Below are 20,228 nucleotides of genomic sequence, written 5' to 3'. Positions count from 1 at the left end.
AGTCACTCCAAATACTCTTTTTAGTGTGTATTAACATTTATATAAAATTAATGTCTTCGGCTTCTTATTCGGTTTTCGTATAAATTTACGATGCCTTAAATATAAAAATGTTCTAATACGAAAAATGACTTTTTTCGATATTGAACTTTTTTATTTATTGTATTTATGTATAACTATATCGAAAACCAATTTAATTACTGGTGATATGAAGTGTAAATGCCCTAAATATCGAAAGTATGGGAATTAGTAGTTAAAACTATAAATTCTTATTGAAACATTTTGACTATGAGAAACTTATTATAATAAAAAAAGTTCTATCGACTTCATGTTTCGAAAAAGTCATAAAGATTCAATAAAACAGTTTATTCTTAATAATAGCGTAATTTATTATCGACGTCATGCCTCATAATTTTATCACTTACTCAGTCTATAATTGAACGAAATATTACTCCAATATTACTTTTATTATACGTGCAATTACTACTAACAATCACAATGAATTCAGAATAACATTCTACAACTTGAGTAAAATTATCAAACATGTTCCGTATTAAAAAAAAAAAAACACTTTAAACTTTAAAAAGCGCTCTCCTGTAAGTTGTACTTTTGAACTTCTCAGTGAAACTCTCATTGAAGCGGCGATTAATATTATTCTAATATAGTGATATTTTTTTGCTCNCTTGAGTAAAATTATCAAACATGTTCCGTATTAAAAAAAAAAAAACACTTTAAACTTTAAAAAGCGCTCTCCTGTAAGTTGTAATATTCACATTTTGAACTTCTCAGTGAAACTCTCATTGAAGCGGCGATTAATATTATTCTAATATAGTGATATTTTTTTGCTCGAGTTAGATATTAATGCCAGGATAAGGTTATACTTGTTGTTTAAAAATATAAGGAAGTACTCTGATTAAATATAAGTTAAAATGAAAAACATAACCCATTGGGACGCAAAATAAATTTATTCTGAAAAATATGTAAGAAGAACCAAAAGAGGAATAGTAGTGACGGGTGTCATGGCTACCGGATATGGTAATATGTCTTTTGTGTGAAAGTCTAATAAAATTTTATGATCAGCAAATTTATCATCCTAATCGGTTTTCCGAACAACAATCTATTAAAATAATATTGCTGCAATCTCTTTGTTATTTTTTTTCTTCAATTTTCTCGGAGACGTAAATTATGTATGTCTCTGGGAAAATTGAAAATAACTAAATAAATAATTATTTATCTAGTTACTTTTATTAATACAAGAAGAAAATTGAAAATAACAGTTTTTTCCGACGATTATTTAAATAGAAATTGAAAAAATAAAAACAAATTTCTTCATAGACTACTTTATGATTACTTGTACTTGAAGTATTGAATGGCGTCTGAATAAAATGACAAAGGTTACTACTTTCCATTATTAATAAAATAGTTGGTTCTTGTAAAAATGTATGAAATTTATTATATTTGGAGCTATAAAAATTTTATAGATTTATTAATATTGTGCAAACAAATTTTAGTTTTATCGTAATCCAAACATTAAATAAAGATAAATCTAAAATAAGAGTGTGAAAGGTAATACATTTTCCTCTGAATGTTTTATAATAATGTTTTAAGTGATAAATTTAGTAAATATTGACAGTATAGATAAAAAAATAATATTGTTTTTATTTCCAAAAAAAATTGTAGACGTACGATGAATTTAAGGAGTAACTTTTAATTTTATTAATTAGAATAACCGAATTTTACCTTATTATTTAGACAGCCGATAAAAATTCAATTAATACATTTTTTACTTGTACCAATTTAAGTGGATCTTGGTATTTAGTTATAGTTGATAGTTATGTAAGTTATTAAACAATCACATTTANATTTTATTAATTAGAATAACCGAATTTTACCTTATTATTTAGACAGCCGATAAAAATTCAATTAATACATTTTTTACTTGTACAATTTAAGTGGATCTTGGTATTTAGTTATAGTTGATAGTTATGTAAGTTATTAAACAATCACATTTTTAAACATTATTTTATAAAATATACGGAATGAACTTTCAAAGCATTTAAATTAAATTTATTCTAATCATACTGAAAAAAACATTTCCTTAAGCAATAGATAATATTTAAATTACTTTGACAGAAAACAGCGTGATGACTACAATAATTCTAAATAATTTAAGCATAAAAATGAATATTCTATAATTAAGTTGAAATACATATTTTTAAACAACTTTCATTACAATTATAGGTATAATAATTGAGTAGTCTAGGGGTACCATAGTTTTCAGTACTAAACAGCAATTGTTATTGTAAATCTTCGACTGTAATCTTAGCTGTCCATTCTTCGGTCGAAAACGCATAAACAGTATTTACAACTCGGTCATGCAATGTTATGAACAATGCCAAAGTTACTTTTAGTCTAGAACAATCATGGTTTAAGATTTGAAAAGGGCTAGACGATAACATTAGAGAAACACAAAGTCTGTACAAGAAACATCGTTCTAAAGACAAAACCTTTAGAATCTTCACTTAACGCATATAACAACAATAATGTATTTTAATATTCATTATGTGTATCCCGTACTCGTTTCTAATAGTATTATATAGGTCGTTTAATTTAAGTTCTCTGACGTTTATCACCATTACTATAATGATCTTCATAAAAAGGCGATTCCTTGCAGCACTTGACGAAATGCAAAGATGATCATGTAATATTTTATTTTAATTTGCGCCATGCTGTATGATGACATTATTGTTATATTAAATTTAAAAATATAATAAACACCACGGTTTATATTATAATAAATTAAAAGTTATGGAAAAATATACCAACCGTTAATAAGTTAACACGAATGGCCGTCAAATTAAATATATTGTAGGACAATTCGGTGTGTTGTTTTTTTGTTTTTATTAGGTACTATATTGTATAGAGCAAAAAAACAGCGAGATAACTCCTATAAATATTTAGATATTTACGTTCTGTATAATATTTTTGCTGGCATATTATTTGGTCAAAGAAGAAGGAGCTTAAAGCCGAGGTGGGATAAAGAAAAAATATGAATATATTTTACATACATAAAACTCGGATTAAGATATAGCTAGTGTACGAGAAATAACAAGATTATCATAATAAGGATTTTCAATTTACCTTTCATCTTCATATTTTCCACCGCATTTTATTTATTAATATTTATCGCCGTGAAAATCGGTTTATTCCATCGTAATAGGTTCCTTTGAACTCGTTTTTATTTTTGGGGTTATAAGAACAACATTATAACCGTATGATATCTAATTACATTTTCTGACATTCAACATGTGTAGAAAACAGCTACTACTCATCGTTTATATAAAGACATGATATTCGCTAGTAATCAAATTAGTAGATTATTTGAGTTTTAATATATGCAGCCATTTATTTTGTGCTACAAATTTTTTTAATTTACAAGTGAGAACGTTATGATTTCACTTAATAATGCCGTCCAATAGCATTATCAATTTTTAATTCCATATTTTTATGGAAAATTAATTTCTGTGGTGTCGATGTTATTTATATCGACACATATTATTAGGAAAACAAAGGTTGTCTAATGCGTAAAGAGTTATTAATCGGTAATTTGTTTTTTCTATAATAAACATCGGTATTTAAGTCGAATGAATTTTAAATAAATGAAAAATTATTTCTTTTTACCAGGAAAAAGGATCCGGTTTTGTGATAGGAGTTTAAAATTAGAATCATTGAGGCTATCCGTAGAAAACTCTTATCATTTCTGCATACGTTTTATTAATAAAAATAATTTAAAGTGGCAATAACTGTATATTTAATCCTATACAGCTTCTAGCGGTATCATGAAAGAGGGACTGAGGATGAAGTTTTAACACGTTTCCTTGAGGTCTTGATGTTCGAAACGTCATTGTCACCGGGCTGGTTAAAAGGTGACGAAAATGTGTGTAGTAAGCCGTTTATTAATGCAATTTTCTTTTGAATAGATATCACGGAGTGAGGCCGAGGTCCCCTTTAATTCTTGGTCTTTGCTTTCTCAGAAATAATAGTAAAGGTGGTACGTGAGCGTTTGATACGTAGGGCAAGCGGTAATTTCCCTAGGGAACCTTTTGTCACTGGCAGAGTTTCTCATATACACACACACGCACTGATACATACGTTTACACTCCCAAACGTTTACGGTCAGTCCAATACCCTCTCAATAACTTTTGCCATGTCTACAGGTATAACTCTATGGGTAAACAGTTACTGAGAAATTTTGTATTGTTGCAACCACTTCAGGTGAGGTACAAAAGGGTTTGCTCTCTATAGGCAAGATATTGTTTTATTTTTTTTTTCGAGAGAGGACAACCAAACTGATCGGCAGTAGAAACGTACTGAAATATTGATTACACACATTTCTAGGGTTTTTGGTAGACACCTGTGTCGTTCAATAAATATTTTACACATTATATATTTGACTTCACTCGATTATTTTGACTAAACGTTATGTGTAGATTTATTTTTTTGTTTCCAATATACAACAAGTAAACATTTCTTGAATTACTTTACGATTAGAAAATATTTTACATTGTTTTAATCAGTATCGCGTAAATTGCATTATACAATATATGTTGTACTCGTAATAAAATAGTACGAATAATTTTAAAACTTTTATTTGGACACTGTTTTCAAATGATTTTGTTAAACGAAGCAAGATGCTAATTTTTAGAAATCAAATCTGTTTATTTTTTTAGGCTAAAATATGCTAAAAACGCGTATACGTATAAAATCTGTATGTACAGTAAATTAAAACACATACATAATGCATATTTTAATTGTATAATTTTCCTATGAATTAATACATTTAAATTTGAATAATTATTTAATGCTGTTTATTAGCTTTAATGTAAATAAATATGTACGACTACATCTAACACGATTTCATTGTTATCTAAGTATCTTGTTAGCTTGTCACATAGTTGTAGTGTTATTTGGAATCACGTATATACAATATAGTATTGAAACAAATAGCTAGATAAAGGGCTTTAGTTTTATCCCTGAACTGTGTAAGAGGATTCGACTAACAAAAAAACGACGAAAGACAACCACTGTATGTGTAATAAAGGAAAAGTACACGAGACCACATTTTAACAAATGGCTAAAGTCCTTTTGTATGGAAATATTGTCTTTATACGTATTATACAACAATTTTATAATGCTAATATTCGATTTTTTTTTTGATCGTCAGACTATACACACCTTTTTTGTACTATAATAAAATTACGCACTGTTCCATAGCTCAAGATGAAATTTTTTAGGTTTCAGTAAATTTTTTTTTTGTAGCTGATCGATTTTATCATGAAATTGGTCATTATCTAGTTATGTTTTGTTCTATAAATATAAAAATCATTTAAAAGATAATGAAAATGCAAAAAACACCAACATTATTCTCAATGTTTGTATACATATTCAATATGATGACATACATACAGAATGATTGTTTAATTATGACTCACACAGCAACTATAAATATACAATACAAGAGGTGACATCTTCACCAGTAAATGAATAGTTGACAGTTTTTCATGTTTTATTTTTCTTTATCAATTTATATTTTCATATCGCAATCATAAATTTAATAACTATTTGTTTTCTCGAAAATTGTCTACAGTAAATATGTATAAATATTTATAATTAACTAAAACATACATTTTAATTTATTATTTTACGTTGAAAATCAGAATTTTTCAATTAATGATACTGTATGCAAAGTTTTCACATTGCAAAGAGAATTAGTTTAGACAAAAACTACTAACTACAATTTTTCACACTCAGATAAATCAATTTTTTTAGTTAATATTAAAGGGTATTCATATACTGGTGATGTTACCTTAAATAATATTTTTTTGCTAGAAATTAATAGTATCCTACGATCTATGATTATTAGAAAACAATTTGATCTTATCCCCTTAAATTTATATCTACATTAGTTTTTAAATGGAAACAAATGTGTTTAACCAGTATACAAATTAGAACATTATCTATCTAAAAAAATTACAGGTTAAACAACTTTTGGACTGGTATTTTAAGAGATATTAGCATTTTTATAAAAAGGCGGGACGAGTAGTGCAGTTCATTAGTTAATAAAAATCTAAGGGGAAAAACAGAGAATGGGATCAAAATTTTTTTGAAAATTATAGAATATTTTATATTTTCATACATATTGTGTGAACCATTGTTTAACACTCACCTTCTATTTAATATTATATATTTCATAGTTGTAATATATCCTTTTAAAATGATTCAATTTACCTGTCAAGTATTACATTAAAGGTCTCATGTGAAAAATATTTACCAAAAAGATGATAAAGGCTATTTTTTGTTACTTTATACTAGTATTTATATGAATTTGAATTTATTTTTCTTTATTAGCCGATTATCTATTTACTTGAATAACTCATTTGAAATGTAATATTTCCATGTAAATTATTATATTTTCTTACTTAAGACAATATTTTTGAAAAAATAAAATGTTTTTATTTTTCATTAGTTATTAAAGTTATGAAGTTATTATTATTATTTTTGTTCCACAAAATTGTTGAATACCGATTCTAGATTATTTTTTTTCTTTTGACAAGTATCTTTAAGAATACGTAAAATTTAGAAAATATTAGAGTGTAAACGGTAGTTAATTAAACTTTTTTTTGTTTTCAAGTTTTTTCAACTCTGGCCATTCGCTCACGCATACCTTGTGATGCTTACGGGTTAACAGGTAGGTTGAAAAAACCCAATAAATGAATAAAGAGGAAAAAAAATATTCATAATTATAATATTTTTATTATACATTTATAAAAGACATCGCAATAAATGTTTGGGCAATGCTCCGTGATTTTTGACGTCAGTTCTAACTCGATAAATAATTATTTTCAATATTTCAACAATATTAACCCTCTTTAGATGATTTCCTGTTGGTTTTGAATGAATATTCTAATTATTCTATGAAAAAATGATGTCTGAAAAGATTTATTTACTCTGTTTGTATGATAGAATAGGGTACTTCCTTTTGGTTTCTCCCGGATACAGAGACCCCTATTCTTACTGCCATTGTTGCACTTAAGGAACCAAAGCCATATATTTTTTTTGTAGCATTATTGTTGTCGTTTGGAATATCATTTGCTAATTTGAATGAGTGGTGACATTTTTCATTTGACCTTCTTGATGCCATCGAATGACACTTACTGCTAGTAGGGTAGAAATACACTACTACTCTAGTAGAACAGAAAAAGAGTGCAAGTGGTAAAAAGGTTTCCTGGGCAATTAACTCATGACTGCTATCGTAACTAAGCTGTATTGTATATTAAAAATTATTAATAAAAGAGTAAAATGATTAAAACGCTGTAGAAATTGTTTTTTTAAATTAATTGTTAAAATTTTAACAGACACTTAATATCTTATAGCAATAAGAAACATAATTGATATTAAAAAAAAAAAATTAGAAATATAATTTTTAATTAATTTTTTCCTTGTAAATCTATTGGTATATAATTTTCCAGCGTATTAAAGTTATAATTTAAATAAATATTTCACAATAATAAGGTTATTTTGAAAATAAAAGCCTTAATATATAAAAAAAAATAATCTCTATCAAATGATGCCGTAGACCAATTCATTTTCTTAGCATTTTATATTACTATTGTTGGTTATTTACCTAAAAATAAGAATTAGTATTTTGAAACTTTTTTCAAACTACACCTATGATAATTGTTCAATAAATCGAAAATTGAATATAATACATACGTAAGAAATAGAAAAAAAAAATTAATTTTGAATAAAAATTGTATATGTTAAAAAACCTTGACAAAAATAGTTTGTTAGGGGTCCGTTTAATACTTGAGGATCTTGGATACCTAAAAATAGACAGGGAATCGTGTACCTTAGTTACCAGTGAGAGATTATATAATAAAGTTAAACTATTGTTTTATGTTAACGACAAAGTAAATTTATATTATAGATGTTCAGTAAATACAAGTTATATGCAATGTACAATACGTCTGACCTGAATCATAGTACATTTGGTTATTAGATATATCTAAATGGACAGAGTTGGTTGGCTATGATGACAATTGGCCATAGACGAATCGTTGAATAAAACAAGTTATTAATAATATATATAAGACAAAAGTGATAGAATCGAAAACTATGTCTATAACGTGTATAATATAAATGACAAGAACATAGTAATAAATGTTTTTACGAGTTGATGAATGAAAAAAAAGCATATGAGAAAATGAAATAGTTCACATTAGATAATTTAATCATAATTTTCCTTTGGAGATAGTAAAATGAAATGGCTATGGAGTCTAATAAAATGACGATGAGACAGTAATTTCACGATCCATTGATCTTTTGTAGACTCAATTATAAGTTGAATTGATATTAGTTATTATATTACCTTCATCCGTAGTACAAAGTTTATTACATATAGTTTTGTAATTTTGAAAATGATATCATGTTATCTTTACGTTTATATTTTTTGCACTTTTGTTGTTGAAGTTAATTGAACAATATATAATTAAAAATATAAATTAAGCTTACTGCCGTAGTATCACATAGCTGGTAAACACATATTTGAGTTCAACAAGATTATCTTATTAATTAGTTTTTTCTAGTTTTTAAGTCAACAAATATTTTATTGAGATTTTATTTATTTATATACTGTAGACCTGTTTATGTTTGTTGCAACTATTTACAAATAACAAGCATCCCATAGAGCTTATCGCACATGTTTCGAAAAACAAATTTAATTAATATAAATGAAAAATGTAGGACTAATAAATATAGCGCTAAATTTAATTGAGAACCATTGACTCGTCGTTACCACCTACGAGTTTAATTCTAATTAGTTAGTGTTACAAAAAACCTCTTTTTTATGATTTTTTAGTAAGACATGTTTATCTCATCGCTTCAAAAATAATAATTTTATGTATAAGCTTTTAGCATATAACAGAAATAATATTAATGTAAAATAGTTGGTGTAAAGTAATTAGTTAATTTTAGGTTTATAGGGTTTTATAGATAAGAGACCCAATGGTGCATTAATATTCAAAGGGCTCTAATATTACTACTACTCAGTTTTTACTTTAATGAAATTAATTTCGTAATTGGTATTTAGGCATTAAACTTGAATTTCAAATTCTATTTCTACTTGAAAAGGTTTTCATTCGCCTAAAAACTGATGCCTTTTTTTTTTTAATAAACAAAACAAGTTAAGATAAGTAAACGAAAAATTTCTAAAGAAATATCTCCTACTATTAAATAATTTTATTTTTTCAATTGTTGTTTCTTTAAAACTAAAGTTTATATAATTGGATATATTTTTCGTTATCTATCAATTTCAAAATATTCTCTAAGTCTTTAATACAAATGACTTAACTAATACAATGCCATAATGTATAAATCATTAAAAAAAAATGATTTTGCTTTTAAATTAACATATACGCACAACTCGTGTTCTTTAATAGCAATTCATAATGGCGAGCATATTAATATATAAAAAAGCTTTTTGTTAAAATGAATCGTCCGGGGCAAAGAAATTTATTGTTGCGAAAAACTGAGTTTTGACGCCTGCCGATAAATCAAAACACTAACAACCTTATGTACCGTGACACGTCACGCGATGGGTAATTGACTTATATTCTTCCTCATCACCACTTCACGTTTCTATTCACAGATATAGAAATAATATTTTAAAGGTGCTTTTTATGACGCTGGAGAAAAACTCACAAAAGCAATAAAAAAATTATCAATATACGTATTGAAGGCTTCTAAGAAGAGAAAAAAAATATATTTATTTTTCTTTTCAACTTTTCCTTATTTACCTGTAGGCACCTCTTAATGACACATGTGTGGGATTCAAATTACCATTGTTTTATGTATTTTCATACTTGTCACTCTCTTTATGAAATGTGTGTTAGACTTAAAAAAAGTATGAATCAAACAAATATGTTTATTATTTTAAGAATTGAAGTGGAAACAAATTTATTCAATTTACTAAAGCATAACTCTCTAATTATATACTTTTACTGATGTCCTCATAGTTGTAAGGTATGGAATATTTGATTTTACCATGGTAAACCCAAATACTATAGTCAATTTTTAACTACCGACAGACAGAATCTTTGGAAAACTTTTAAGTTTAATAAAGATTCAAACTGGCGCGTACCTTTTTTGTTTTTAATCCAGAGACAAAAATGCTCTTATGTAGTAGTTTCGTTGATAAACACTAAAGTAAATAACAAAGTTTACGATGGTGAAAAGAGCTTTCAGTGCGCATTCTTTAAAAAGTAAATAAAAACGTAGGCAGAGAAAAACTTTTGCTTGTAGTATCAATAGTCACCCTATCATATAACGAGTTTTTTTTCAATCATCGACCAACTGAAGTTTGAGCTCTTCTCGCTTATTTTTTCTTACTTTTTATAATATTTTTTTATTACTATATCAATCAAAATCGATAAGTTATGACCTCGAGGGAAAAAAACGAAAAACTTTGTTCGTGTCCACTTCAATGCTTAAGATGGAAAGAACCTAACACAATGTTTAGTGTCACTCACTGTTGTAACTTAAGGAGCCATATTAATAAAAATTTGTCGCGGAGGTGACAAAAAACTTTGAGCTGATTCCGTAATCCAAGTTTTTGTTAAATTTCCCCAGTAATAAGTATTAATAGATCAGTATTAAGAACAAACATGGATAAATTTGTGACATTATCAGAAAACGTATATGAAGATTTGAACTAAACTACAACAATTATCGTTTCGCACTATGTCAAATGACAATCAACTATTCTCAACAGCATTTTTACTTCGATGAGACCGATTGTCCATTAGTTCAGTTAACGATATTTAAAACTTTTCAGATGTTGTTGTATTGATCTTTTAAACATTCAAAGAAATGTTTTTAGTTATAAATGAAACAGTCTACTAAGAATAAACGATAAAAATCATGGACTGTACAGTCTGTCAAATTTGAAATTTGGAATTGGCTTTATGAAAGATTTTCTTCTTGTTGATAATTTTTTTTTAATTATCTTCTATCAATTATTATAAAAGTTGTATTGTATTTTTTAATTAAATAAATCAATCAAGAATTTTTATTATCTATGCAATTTAAATAAAGATATTCAAATAGAATAAATAAGAAAAATGTAAAGTTAAATTCATGTAATTAGAAATTCTAGTTTTCTTTAAATTACTAAGCTAATCGAAAGTAGCATTTATAAGTATCTGTCGTTAACAAAATATAATAAGAAAGTGTGTTCATTAGAAAAATAAATGTAAAAATGATTTATATTTGTGAAGTAGATTTTTTTAATTTCAAAAAATTTTGCTACAGCTATGTTTATTTATCACTTTTATCTATTTCAAATCGAAATAATTGGTTCTATTGTTAATGAATCTATGTTAAAAAAAATTAAATTATATTTTTATAAAGAAATCTTAATAGAAGTCCTAAGCCATTTTTTTAAGTATAAAATATTTTTTTTTTGTACACGTATAAACTGAGCGTAAGATATAAATAATGTGATATGTCTATAATGTGAACCTAACGTTTAATAACGTCACGATTTTTGTCCCCTGAACGTTTGTTATAATTAAAACAATTTACAAGACGGTCTAAGGTCGTCTAATGTTTGAGCTGAAATCAAGATAGTCTACGGAAATGAAAACTGGATAGCGCTAGGAGAAAAAACTACTGACCTCTCTTCTCGAATAATTGGATATTTTGACTACTCTTGTATTACCACGTGTAATATAGAAGATGTTATCTTCTTTGACAGCATCCGAGTATTACGGACATAGCAGATTTGGTGCAGTTTGTTGTTTTCATAAACTATACCCTCATGTGCTCTAACATTTTTCTAAGAGAGATTCATTGCACGTTGAATTGTAACTAGACTCTTAACAAGAACAATTTCTAAGCTTAATCCGCAGAAAATCGCATAGACTAATGTTTTCTTCTGACTTGTNATCCGCAGAAAATCGCATAGACTAATGTTTTCTTGTGTCTTGTTTTTTTTTTTGTGTATGCATTCTAGATATATAGAAATATACTTAAAACATTCATTTTTTGTTTGATATTTTACTTAATGGATAATTGACACTATTCAGTTCATTGGTAACTTTTTCTTCTTATCAAAAAATATTGATTTACTGAAAAATATATGGCGAAAATAACATTGCTTTTTTTTTAACCTTGATGCATAGATGAGTAGCTATTAACACTGTCGTGTTTTTTGTGCCACTTAACACAATTAATTCACTCTTAATATACTAATTTTGCTCAAAAATTACTGAAATATGATAATATATATTTACTTGAAGCTAAGAGCGCCATATCTCAAAAAATTACCGTTATCACAAAAATAGTCAGTGTTAATAATTTCATTTAATATTGAAATAAATTTTTGAAAATGGGACTGATTATTTTAAAATTTGTATAGATAAAATATTATATTTTAAGATTGTACTTATAATTATAAATTTATAAATATTATAAAATAGTAATTGGTCATAAATAGTTTATGCAATAGAGAATAACTCAAATGAATTAATAGAAATTTGGGAAAATCAAAGTAATCATCGTGATAGAAGAAAATTGATGGATTTGTTTTTCATCAGATGGTGATGAAACGTGCAGTGGTATAAAATGGGTGTCACCTTGGAAATATTTTGGAACTATTTGCTGGGTACATCAAAAATGTATTCAATGATAGGTTGATGAGAAACTGAGAGATAATTCTTTTACATAGAAGTATGTTGTCCACAATGTAAATTGAAATATTTAATAGAATCTAGCGATGTCAATTTTATTGTGAAAATTCTAATTCTATTAAATTGATAAACCAACTAATAAAATATATCCAGGAGTAGCAGCTGGAGCTTTATTAAGTATACTATATTGATCTGCCACTTCTTACGTAGCGATTACCCTTATGCAGCTTGCAGGAAAAACAAAATGCCATAGATTTGATGGACATTAAAGATTTTATTATTGCTTATTTTTTACCTTCGATACCAATTATTTTAGTTATCACTATGTCAATGGACTAAAAACATGTAATACTTCTAGGTATTTGACATCTTACAATTAAATTTCCCTTCATATAAACTGTACTATCTTTATTTTTGTATGAACTTAATATTCAAGGTACTCCAAATACTTCAACACTAATAAGTCCTGTACTTAAGATCTCATTTAATTTATGTTCTGCTTTAATGTTTCCAACGACATCAATTATTATTAGAAATTTAATATTTTACATTAATTCTTATTGGCTTCTACAAAAGTCATTTTTTGGTGGATTAGTTCACTTTACAGTTAAAGGCGCATTAAAAATTGACCAAAAGCAATAGAATGCTATTAAAATTAAAAAACGTCAAGTTTTAAACTATTCTGAAACCAAAACTAAATATTGAAAATTATTCTAAATTATGTATATTACATTAAAATAATTCATATTTATGTATTAAAATTAAAAACATAAATAATAAAATACAGTGATCTTTGATTTTATTTTTTAAATAATTAAATATCTTTTTATTACATCTTTAAATTAAAACCTCATGAGAGGATACCTCAATTAAATAAAACAACGCATACTTTGGCGAAAACAAATTATTTTTCAATTACCTATAAAGTTTGTTTTATTAAGAATACTACTCCTTATTATTTTATGAAGTTATACAAATTATAAATTTGATTAATTTTTATAAACAGTAGTGAATGTCAAATTGATTATAAGAAAGAAATCATCAACCAAAAAATGGGTATTATTTTAATATATCCCACAATATATAGTATGTAGTAATTTGTTTATCATACAAAAAAATACATTTTGTAAATTTAATAAATACATATTAAAATAATACTAATAATATTATAATAACAATACTATTAAGAGTAAACATTTTATTTCCTCCAATACAAATGTTATGGTTGTTCAAGAAACTATTGCATTATATTTTTACAGTATGAAGTATCAAAATTACTTGGAAAATATTTATTTTATCTATGAGACAAATGTTCTTTTTACATATTTATCTAGAAACACGGTCAAATAAAAACATCTTTTAATGAAATTCATTTATTTGTATTTATGATACTCGGAAAACGTTTGAAATTTCACAGTATTATTTTACGTTCAGATTTATAGATTCAATAACTTATTTTTTTAATATGTTCTAGGAAATTTAGACATTGCATTTTTACTAATACTATCATTATAAGTCATCGATCATTTGATTAGAATTAAGCAAATATTGTGTAATTCCATCAATATTTTATGGTAACTAATATGTATTTCTTTCTTTAAGAATGACTAGCTAATAAATAGTAATGGATTTTTTCTAAATTTATTATATATTATATTATATTGCTAATTGAAAAACTAGCACAATAAAAAGTTTTTTGAATTCAATAAGTAAAAGCGTAAAGCTATTAATTACTGTTTTTAAAAAGTAGACTTTAATAAGCAACTATTGAAATGCATTAGCTCTTATTCATATTAAAATTCTGATAATTTATAATTCTGAAATTAATTATTCAAAGCTGGGTCTATATTAGTAAGATTTTCAGATGTATTTTTGTTTTAATGCATAAATTTAAAGTATTAAAGGTGCCATTTAAAAAGTTATCCAAAAACTTGAAAAATATCAAAAAGTTTTCCTGAAAATATTGTTTAGTAACTTAAATATTGTAAATTATTTTTTGTTGTAATAAAGCTTTGATGCAAAAACTTTTTTTATAAATAAATTATTTCATTGTAAAAGTGACTGGGCCATGAAATTCGAAATGTCCTGTATAATTGCATACCTCCGAAACGTGAGCACCGTTCTACGTATAAAATATTTGATATTGAAATTTGAAACTCGGTGAAGTATAGCCCTGAGTGAGATAGCAAGTGGAAAAATAATGGATTTTAATATGTTGCGCATAGCCGGTGTTATTAATGTGGGCGTAAATCCTTTTGGGGTTATTTTTATCCGCGTACCTTTTTTTGTCTTCTGAATTCGTTTTTTGCGCTTACTTGTTCCCGACGATTTTTCTGTTAAACCCAAACTTATCAGTCGGTATGCGGTAGACATGGAAAAACTGGGGATAACTAAAAATATATAATTATAAAATATAGAGCATGTAGATCCTTTACAAAGTATACTAATCTCATATACAACTTTGCCGCCAAGCCGTTTATGTTGTGGATGACTCTATAGACACTATTACTGCTGCGACAACAGTAACACCGTTTGGCTAATGGAAAAAATCAGTGACTTGAAAATAACAAGTCCTACTTTTGCTATACTTTACCATATTTATTACTTTAAATGAATGCGCGAAAAGGAGTGTTGGTATATTATTTTTATTATTATATCGGACAGTTCGCTTATTATTATCATTGTTTTTTGGTTCGGTACAAACCTTGTCAGTAAAAAAATATCACAGTGACCTTTAAATTAAATAAAAACAGCGTTCGCATTGGGGAAACCTGTATACAAAACCGATAAGGTCGATAAGGTTTAATTCATGAAAACCAAAAGGGTTCTATGTCAGGTTTTTTTAAAATAACTTTTTTTATATTCTATTTGTAATTATTAAATCTTTCATACATTTTTGTAAAACTTAAGAAGGTATTTAATCAGACGCAGTGAACCAAAGGTTCTGTCTTGCTGTAAAATTAAGAATAGTTAATTTAATTATCTTCTGGATGGAACTTTTGTTTTTAAAAATTATTTAAGAATAATTTTCTTTATTTCCATGTTTTTTTAATCGCTCAATAACAATACAATAATTACACGGTTTATATTTTAGGACAATAACACGGAATATTATGGAGTCGTAGTGTAGATATGTTACTGGACAAACCCTTACTTCTCTCAGTGAATAAGCCATTATTGAATTAATTGAGTATTAAACTATAAGATGTTCATATGATTATTTTCAAAGTTTAGAAGATATACCACATTTATTATTATTTTTAGAACTAAAAAGACTATTTATTAAAAATAAAAAATATTTTGAACAGAAGATTGTCTATGTATTTATATGTAATATTTTTCGATAATTTATTTTTGTTTTGATGAATATAATATTTAAAGTAACATAAATTGTATGCCATTTGATTTTCACTAAACAAATTTTTATTATTGCGTGGCAGAAAAAATGATACGAGCGTATAAACCTTAACAACGTAAAATCTTTTATGTTTTCAACTACAAGACTAAAAAAATTGAATCATACGTTTCTGTCAATAAAAGTTTGATAATGCTAAATGAGCGAATATTATAATAAAATATCACATCATAAAGTTTTAACAGCGTTATGTTGAACAAATATTGATGCTAAAAAAATCTCCCATACAATGTTTTTATTTATTAATATATTAATAAATTGTCAAAAACAAAAAATAGAAAACATTTAATAATTCAATGTCTTTTCGATTTGAATCCCATATGAACGGTTATTAGAGATATTTGACAACTGCTTTTAGTAACCATTAACAAAACGACAGATTTTGATAATCCCCAGGGTATAGCCAGTGGCGTTCGATAAACATTTTCGTAGACCTCTCAACAACCGATTAAAGAGGGCGTCACCCTCAATAAATTTTTATTGAATTTTAATGAGTCACATGGAATTATTGGATTTTTTTCAACTTATAAACTGTTTATGTACAAGCGAAACTTGAAGATTAAGAAATTGAAGGTGTTAAGAACCTTAGTATTATGTTCGAACTATTGCGACGTGATTTCCATAAATAAATGAAATACAGAAACATTCAAGTTTTGTAAAGTGTAAAATAACTGATTTTATGAGATGGCTACTTGCATTGAGCTTTGGGAAATATTAAAATATTTTATGATTTTTGTATAAACTTTTTATAAATATTAGTTTTGATAAACTCGGTTACTGATAAAATTATAAAAAAATATTGTTTAACAGCATACATCCAATACTTTATCATACTATGCAGCATGATGAGATACTTTTCGTTGAACAACTTATCATATTGACTGTTAAAATTAAAGGCAATTTCCATTATTATCTATATTTGACACAAGTATAAAACTTTAAGTGCAAATTGTCCTCTTATCTCTAAGAAAATTACATTAATATTTAAATGTATTACTATTGCTGATCAAGAGAGGAAGACAATACTATAATAAGAATTTATCACTTGTGACTAATATTGTTTAAAATTAACATTTTTTTTAATATTTTAAATTAATTTTTTTATTTAAAATAAGACATTTATTTAATAATTTCATTAACCTTCTATAAAAATCATATAATCAGTAAGTATAATTGAAGTTTTATTTTAAAGAGACGATCGTTTTTGAAAATTAATCATTCAAAGTTAATCTGACTCATTTTAAGCTAATTGTTTTGTTTCTCTGAAATGTACAAATATATTTCTGAATTCAATTAATACACACAGCGAAAACATGGATAATCAATGGTGAAAGAGTTACTGTCAATATATGATGGAATATTTTAATTATATTTGTATATTCGAAATGTCAACAAAATATGTAATAATATCATTTAATGAAAATCTTATAAAGTAGGTGTGTAACAATTGTTAATTAATGTATTGATGGTATTGGAATTATTGGTTAAAGTGTCAGACTATTCTGTGATTTCGGTTCACCAGTATTAAAATAAATGTATTTGATACGAATATTTATTTGGTATTGCGCTAATGAAAACACATTGCTAAATTAAACACGGTGGAATATGTTAAAATTAAAAATCAAGTCAACCGCTTTGAGGAGCGCTTTTGTCTTGAAAGCTTGTACGTATAACACAAGTTTAGCACAAGATTGTTCGTGTACTTACTAAATCAGTTTTCAATCAAATAAAGTTATATATTAGCCGTAATACGATCACGACTCTCAATTGTAATGCAAAACGTATTGTTGTCGTCCCCAAGACAATCGTCGCTCCGATCATTTTCATTACCATGATTGCGCATTAACGCAATCTACTTAATTACGATAAGTAACCAGTGGGTTACATTAACAGACAACAATAAAAGTACTTTATTTTAAATCATCCAATAGAGACTTAAAGTGAGTACTCACAACTGAAATTACTAATACATGAATGGGGATGGATGCTGTTTTTATTATTGTTGAGAGACAAATAAAACATTTTTATAAATGTTTATTGTAAATTTATATATATAGATGTGTGTGTGTGTGTATACGTATGCCTAATAACGAATTTCAATTATTACTACTATGACAAAGAAATAAACTTTATCGATAAATGTAAAATTTGATTTTAGTTGAGATTTCTTAAAAATATATTATATTTGCAATACAATATAATTTTATAATAATAATAATTTTATATTTTTTGTTTCTTAAATAAATTTTTTTATATGTAATTATAAATTCTATAGCCACAAGAGCTATTAGCATTTTACAATGTTTATTTGTTTTAATCTGTTGTTTTACAAATGTGAAAGAAACAAAAAAATCAATTATTATTTTTATAACTCAGAATCACTTATAAGTTTTCATTCTACATGAACAGTGGAATTATTTTTAACGTCATAAACGTTGAATCATTTTGACAAAGATCTTCTAACATTTCTTACTATTTTTTAAGGAAAAAAAATAGTTATTTTTTTTATGACTTTTAATATTAATTTATGAAGAAAGCATTGGCCCGAACAAATACGGTTTTAAGAAAAAATATTACATTCCGGTGGTTACCTGTTTTTCTTTCGTCTTTTTTCCCATAGCATTGGCTATGATTGTAAATATTTTCTTGACGTACTGGATAAAGATAAAATGGGATTAAACAACCATCGCAGAGGAAAAAATAATGGAATTCATTACTATTAATTTTCTTTTGACTTACTGTGAATTCATACTATTATTTTTCATTTGTATGTAAAGCAAATATCATTTTTTTTTTTTTCAATATAAGAAAAAATATTAAATACCTTAAATATTATGCAAATGAGATACAAAAATTCCAATGAAGTCATAATTGGAAGTACTCTTAGACTTTTTGAATGAGTTTGATAATTTTGGACTAAATTATATAATTATAATATTTGTTATAGTATACACGAATAAATATTATTCAATCGTTTATTTAGTGAACTTAAGCAAAAATATTTTTCTTCAAACGTTTTAGGTATCTAACGATGTAATTCAAATTTCGTTATTAAGTAAAATTTAACATTCCTAACAAATGCTCTTACATTCTTTTATAAATAATTTAAAAATTACTCGTATTATAAACTTTTTCAAATAAAATAATAATTTAAACAAATATGATTAGTAATTTTGTTTAACTGTTTAAATTCCTTATATAAAATACAATTCAATAAATTATTGTCTTAATAATGATTATGTAACGTATTCTTAAAAATATTAATTAGTAGAAAGTTAAGTTCATGAGTATTTAATTGGACAAAATATTAACCATAATCAAAAACTTACACCATCTTTTGACTTAATAATTGAGGCGATGTAAAATATACCTAGAAAATTTTCTAAATAGTTAAATGCATTATTAATAAGTATAAAAAAATGATCAAATTTGAAAAATTGATACCCCAGAATAATTTTAGTATATCAAGTGTATATTGGCGTACATTAATCGTTGATGTTACTGATGTAATAGAACAGAAATTATAGTAAATATTTAATAATTTCTATAGTCCTCTGGCAGATTTTATGCCAGCACAGATGCGTTAAACGACCGAAAATCCCGCTGGGCGAAATCTCAACCCTCTCTTATACCTTGCACTTTACCCCTGTGATCATACACCGACAAAAACCAATGACCTATTAATTACTGTACTTCTCCAACTCCTCTCTACTATCGATAATTTATTGCTCATTTATCGCCATTACTAACTAATTTCCTCGTATATAACCAAATCTGTTCCCATCCACATATTGTATTACCAAATATTCATTTAATATATTTAATATTATCAATCAAATATTTGAGGAGTATATTTAGTTTCTTAAATCAATAAACGTAGTTTTATTACTGCCAGTTATCGTGAAATCATTGTTATTTCCTTAAAAAAATACATCCAACTATATAAAAAAATGAAAAAACAATTTGCCAATGAAATCCACAACGTTTTTGTTTTTCATTTGTAGGTTTGTGAACAATATTATCCGAAATGATTTTTAGTTGTTGATTTGTAAGTTGTAACTGATAAATTT

General features: G+C 26.0%; 1 protein-coding gene across 1 annotated transcript in view; it reads left to right on the top strand.

The window, feature by feature from the left end:
* LOC126897246 (limbic system-associated membrane protein-like) overlaps nt 1–20,228 on the top strand; it is a 228,785-nt gene that overhangs the window by 124,749 nt on the left and 83,808 nt on the right. The gene's annotated exons all lie outside the window — the stretch shown is intronic.

Source organism: Daktulosphaira vitifoliae, unplaced genomic scaffold, assembly GCF_025091365.1.
Source record: "Daktulosphaira vitifoliae isolate Bord-2020 unplaced genomic scaffold, ASM2509136v1 Scaffold_2, whole genome shotgun sequence".
Classification (NCBI taxonomy): Eukaryota; Metazoa; Arthropoda; class Insecta; order Hemiptera; family Phylloxeridae; genus Daktulosphaira; species Daktulosphaira vitifoliae.
The sequence above is the reverse complement of the archived record's forward strand: the minus strand, read 5'-3'. Positions and strand labels throughout refer to the sequence as shown.